The following is a 6,268-nucleotide window of genomic DNA, read 5'->3' as shown; positions in this document are numbered from 1 at the left end:
AAGATACTCAACACTAGGGAACATGCCTTAAGCCACTAGGGTATATGATATCCCAAGATGAGTAGGTGCTCTGAATCACAACACTGAAGCTGTGTTATTCTTTCTAAAATGAGAACTGATCACTGAGATAGCAAGATAACATGTCTGACCGTCTGGCCCAGTAGTCTTGGCAATCATTGAAGAGGGGGAAGATCACAACTAAACCATCTGATGCACCAGAGACTCCACATAAAATAATGCAGTTTGGTAGACACCTCACAACAGACATTGGTGAGGATCTTCTCCCCAGCAAGGGCTGAAGCAGCCCAATCTGCTCCCCGTTGCACTGAGCACATATGCATGAGTCAGCAGCTCATTTGGACAGCTTGCATGAGTATCACTGCCTTTTAACTCTATTCCATGGCAATTACTCCTCATGAAAATGAAGCTAAACTTCACTGGTATTTTCTCTGCTCCACAGGCAAAATGACTTGTCCAGGTACATTTAGTTTTGTGTTAAATATACTAACACAAACATTCACTTTCAGCAAAAGACAATACTTGTAAAGGATCTTGCAGCTCAAGGCTTAAATTTCTAGGGGTGCACATTCTTTGAACGCATTTACAAGCTGGGTGGAGTAAAAACTAATCCTAGGCATGATGGGGTGCAAGATGAAACAAGCGCATGTAGTGATAGGATAAGGGGTAATGGCTTTAAAGTGAAAGAACGTGTATTTAGGATACATGTAAGGAAGAAGTTCTTCACTCTGAGGGTGGTGAAACACCGGAACAGGTTGCCCAGAGAAGCTGTGGATGCCTCATCCTTGGCAGTGTTCCAGGCCAGGCTGGATGGGGCTTTGAGCAACCTGGTCTAGTGGGAGGTGTCACTGCCCATGGCAGGGGGTTGGAACTAGGTAATTGTCCTGGTCTGATCTAAACAGAACCAATTCTATTCAGTGACTTTTACTTCTCAGCTCAGGCTCTTCTTAGGGGCTGCTCTTTCTGAAGTTAGCAGCGTGTTTTTGCAGACAGTGTGTGCTACTGGCAGTGGTAACACCTGATGTTTGCAGTTACTGCCTGGGACTGGGATGCAGACAGGCTCTTGCTGATAGTTATTCCCATAGTGGCCAAGGCCACTGCTGGCTCTTGTGTGCCACGCTGGGGGTGCCGGAAAGTAAGAGGGGTCACAAGGAAGTAAAAGATTGCACCTCGGATGAGTTAGACAGGACAAGTGACCAACAAGAGTATTCCATTCCATATATGTAATATTCAGTCTAAAACTGATGGATCATGAGAGTTTAGGTCTCTTTTCTTATATATATATATAAAAATCATTCACTATTTTTATTATCTCCTTATTCATTAAAGTTGTTTTAATTTTCTTTTTTTTCCAATTCCTAAGCCTCTCTGCATTCCCTTTTCCTTCCCATTTGGGGAGGGAGATGGGGTTAGAGAGTGTCTGTCAGCATTTAGTGGCCAGCTCAGCCCTAACCTGTGAAAATAATCTTAACGGTCCCTTCCAACTCAAACCATTCCTTGATGGGCACCATATTTGGGGGTAAAAATCACCGCCCCAGTGATCAGCAGTTACAAGGTGAGCCTTCTTTTAACTATCTGTCAGTCAAACTGCATCAGGCCCTCACGACTTCCTGTGCTGCCAGAGGGCTAGATGCTGAATGGGCACAGCCTTTTCCAGTGGAAGTGGCCCTGTGCTGGAGGATAGCTGGGACATAATGCACCCCAAGACAGATTGTCTTTGGAAATGGTGGACGCTACAGATGCTACACACCCATGTGGTCCCATCTTCCCATTTACTGCATTGGGAATTTGTCTGCCAGCTGGCATGCGCAACATCCAGAGCTGCACCTTTCCCTGCCCAGTCCCTATATCCCCATGGGGACAGTTTTTGTCATCCAAGCCGCAGGTGCACAGATGGGGTGACAACAAACCCACACATGGATGAGAAGCTCCTCCTCTAACACTGCTCCTCTCCTTCTAACACCGCTCAAGGGCCAGCTGGCAACAGAATGCACACGAATTTAAAGACAGTAAAATGGCTTTTCAATACGGATGAGACAGGACACTAAAGAATTTTATTTCTGGACATCCTCCTCCTGATTTTTCATATGTTTCTTCCTTTACCCGTTGCAGTAGACTGCTCTGTATGCTACTATAGCCCCCAACAAAGTAAATCAAGATGCTGAGAAAGAGGAAAAATGCCTATCTTGCTTTTACTAAATTTGGCTTTTCATACTTCCTTTTCTTCGTTTATTTTCCTGCTTCATAAATCCCAACTGGGATCACTCTTCCCCCCTCCCTTTCAGCCAACATCTCTCCCATGGCATTCAGAAGCAACGGAAGGAAATCACCTCCAATTGTACTGCCAATGCCATTACCCACAGGGAACCGTGTCCCCAGAAAACAGCTGTCCTTTTCGTTCCTCCAATGTGGGTGAGAGCCCTCTCAGCTGTCTCTGGATACCTGTGGTAGGAACATCTAAACCTGAGCTACTCACTCCACTCTCCCAGCTGAAGCTGTGCAGAAAAAGAGGCACTAGGCAGCACTCCACACCCCGCGTAAGGTAGATGCCTTAGATGATGTATGCTTTCTTACTGACTACAGATGCTTGCACTGGGTTAGAGAAAACCCAACCCAGCAGAGGTTAACATCTTTAAATAGCCTGTCCAGACCACTTCAAAAGTGCTTATGGATTAAGACTCCTGTGCAGAGCTAGCCAGTTAAAGACTTACCATAGGACCACACTGTACCTCGCTCTATATGTTAAAAATGTGATACTGATAAAAACCAAGGGTGGCATTCATCTTCTCAGTTCGAGACATCTGCTCTGCAGACTTGTATATCTGAGACAGTCATTTACACTTTCTGCATAGTTAGTAGACAGAAAAAAGACATTTCCATAGCATGATTTATCTCCTCCTAAAGTAAATGATTAAAACAAGCCAGATGAATCACCGTCTCTAAGTGCTTGTTTCTTTCCACCAGCTCTAAACAGTCTGGAGCGACAAGCTCAGAAGTAGGTGTCTCTAGTGTAGGTGTCTGAAGCTGGGAGAGATGAGTCCCACCTCTCCACGACTGCTGTCAGGAACAGAGAATAAAGATACTGCAGACAGCACTGGACCCTGCCATATAAACAGATTTAGCTGTCACCAAATGAACTGCTTTAGCTGTTGCTACCTAGTCAGCAAACGAGTGAAAGAAGCATTACAAAAGTGCTGGGTGCCCTTGCCAACCCTTCACAGTGAGAAAGTGACCCTCATAGACTAAGATTCTGTCTATTAAGGACTGAAACATGTGCCTAATGATAATGCACAACACCACCAGCCTCCCCAGACTACGAATGTGCTTCAACATAAGCATATTCTTAAACAGCTCTTCAAGTCAGGCTTCTGGAAAAAAAAATCTGACAAAAGGAAAAATCCTCACAAGTCTCTTTCCATTTTGCCAGACTCTCAAATGTTTTGTAGCTGCTTGGGTGTTGCACAGAACAAATTTGTAAAGTTTGCAAAAATATAACATGCTTGTCATAAGTAGAGAGCAAGGAGCTGAGGCAAGACCTGTAAAACTGCCTGACCATCAGAATAGTTAGAGCTCTACAAACCCATGGCACGCAGGAGAATCGAAGCTGGACACAAAACATGGTAAATTCTCGCAGCCTTGAGTGTTGTGTGACTTCCTCTTCACCTCATAACTACTGTGTGGAGAGATCAGTGGGAGACAGATACAATACAATTACTTACCAGTTATAAACATACCCAAGAACATGCATGATGACTTCTGGTGGCGGTTTTCTGGACATACTATGCTATTTGCTTCAGTAGCAGACTCACAAACTCCCAAAGTATTTTTATCCCATTCCTGTCTACCACACTAGATATGCATTGTTTAGCCATCCAGGGTTTTTGAGCTAAGCTGTTAAAAAACAGCTGAGGCATCATCCTGTGAGGAGAAAATGAAATGCCAAAACCACAAAATTATTTACATCTCTAATTGCCACTGTAGTTGTATAAATGAGAAATGTTGATATTTATTTAGATATGTTGGCCAGGCATTTTCTTCAGAGTTGGTCAGGTTAAAGACTGAGGTTTTAGGAACTCATCTGTGGCCTGGCAGATCACACCGCAGCTAGTGCAGCTTTCTGATGCCATTGTCAATGATTACTTCTCCTTTCACAGGCCACCCTGATAGCTGGTTTTAAGAAACTGTTAATATTTAATTTCAGAAGCCAATAATCTCCACGTATCAACCTTTCCAAAGGCCTATGTCTCTGCTGCACAGAACAGCAATGAGAGCGAGCATGGCCCAACTTATGCATCAAGGGGCATTTCCTTCCTTCTCCAAATTAGCTTTAGCTTTGCCAAGGCTGCTTGCACCAGCTGTATCCTCCTCCCAACCCCTCTAGAGCTCCTCTAATGCCAAAGAATATGTTTCTGGGCATGCTTAAGCACCATGACTCTTAAGCAGGTTTATGCTTCTCTTACATCCAGACCCTGTCAGGATTTGAAAACACATTTGAGAGTTTCCATCCCTCATTTTAGGAGTAAATCTCCATGAAATATTTCCATTCTGTATTTGAAGTACTCATTGGAATGAGGCTTGAAGCCTCACTCTGGGCAAATGACTTCCTCAGTTCAGGCTTTCCCAATAAATAAGGATGCCTTCTATTCTAGGGAGATCAGCTTTCCTGACATCAGGATTCCCCTGGCCTTGGAGGGCCTGTGGATTCACACATCCTCTTGGGAAGATGGGATCCCCACTCCTTCTAGCACAGAGGGTGGGAAGCTGCTGTATGCACTGAGCTACTGAAGAGGAGCACACACTCCACCTCCACTTCTTCAAGGAAAGGGTTCAGCCACTTAGCTGCCAACTCAACTCTGAAACAGAGCATTAAGTGCTAGAGACAGTGAGCATTGGTGAGCAAGGGGCATCCTAGCATGATGGAAAGCACAGGACTCTGCTTGGTGCTACCTGCTGGGCAAACTGGGTGATTCATCCTGCAGCCTCGCTGGCAAGAGAAACAGGCAGTTTCTATTTCTAGGTTTTTAAAAGTCTTCTGACAAAATTACACTCCAAAGTGTTACAGAAAACAAGCAGCTGGGAAAGGTGCTGGAATGGACAAAAGGCTCAGTACAAAGTAGGAAAGTAGTGAGGAGTAAATACAGCAATGGGGGAAGGAGCTGAAGCTCTGCAGCCTTCTGCTGTGGGACCTGCACCCTTCATCATAACTGCAGGCAATGTGAACAAGGGGGTGACTGGTGAGATGACAAAGTTTCCTAATGACATGAAGCTAGGTAAGTGACAGCTGTGCGGGATGACAGGCTGGGTCATAAATCAGCAGATGGAGAAGTGTGCCGATAAAGAGGTGCAAGTGGGAGTAAACAATCCACACGCTGCACAGTCAGCGATGGGCTCTGGCTGTTGCCACCAGAGATCCTGATCCCTTCGCAGGCTGCTCCACAAAAAGGGCAACTCAGTGTTCAGGGGCAGCCAAAAAAAGCAAAATAACTGCCAAAAATTACTAATAACGAAGCAGAAAACAGAGAAAAAAGTTGTTTCCTACATCTGGGAAAACTGTCAGCACACCCACACTGTGAGAGATGCATCTCAGGCTAGAAAATACACCTTCCCGATCATTTCCACCAAGCTGGAGACAGGACAAGATGGACCTTTGGTTAAGTCCCATATGGTAGTTGTGTGTGTGATTTCTGAGGAAATTGCTCTTGGGTTCCTACAGGGAAGCTGTGAGTCCCCATGGGTGGCTGGGAGGTAGGATTGCAACAATTAGTACTGCAGTGACTTTGGGTTTGCACACACTTCCTCAACTTTCCAGCCACAGTCGGTGCTAAAGGTCTACCAGACCAGCATTATATTTTTTAATGAATACGAGTTACTGTATTGTAATGGAAAAAATTACAAAACCCCATAAACCTTTATTAAATCAGTTTTTAAATGAGAATGTTTGGTCAAAATGGCATTGCACATATGGATTTTTAGATGCTATTTGGGAAACTGTGAAAGTTTAAAGCACTTTCTTTAAATACTCTGCTTTTACAGTAACAGATAAAAATAATTCTACTTAATTTGATCATGGAATGGCATGACTAAATTAAGAATAAATCAATAGAGTAGATAGTTTTAAAATCCACAGCAAAGGTTATTTTAAAAGAACAAAACCAAGATATTAACGTATCAGGTCAGAAGGTCTGAATTTCCTTGAGGCTAAGGGATGTAGGTACCTGAAAATGGGTAAAACTGCAAGAACACAGATTCA

The sequence above is a fragment of the Apaloderma vittatum genome, unplaced genomic scaffold, assembly GCF_000703405.1.
Source record: "Apaloderma vittatum isolate BGI_N311 unplaced genomic scaffold, ASM70340v1 scaffold25383, whole genome shotgun sequence".
Classification (NCBI taxonomy): Eukaryota; Metazoa; Chordata; class Aves; order Trogoniformes; family Trogonidae; genus Apaloderma; species Apaloderma vittatum.
The sequence above is the reverse complement of the archived record's forward strand: the minus strand, read 5'-3'. Positions refer to the sequence as shown.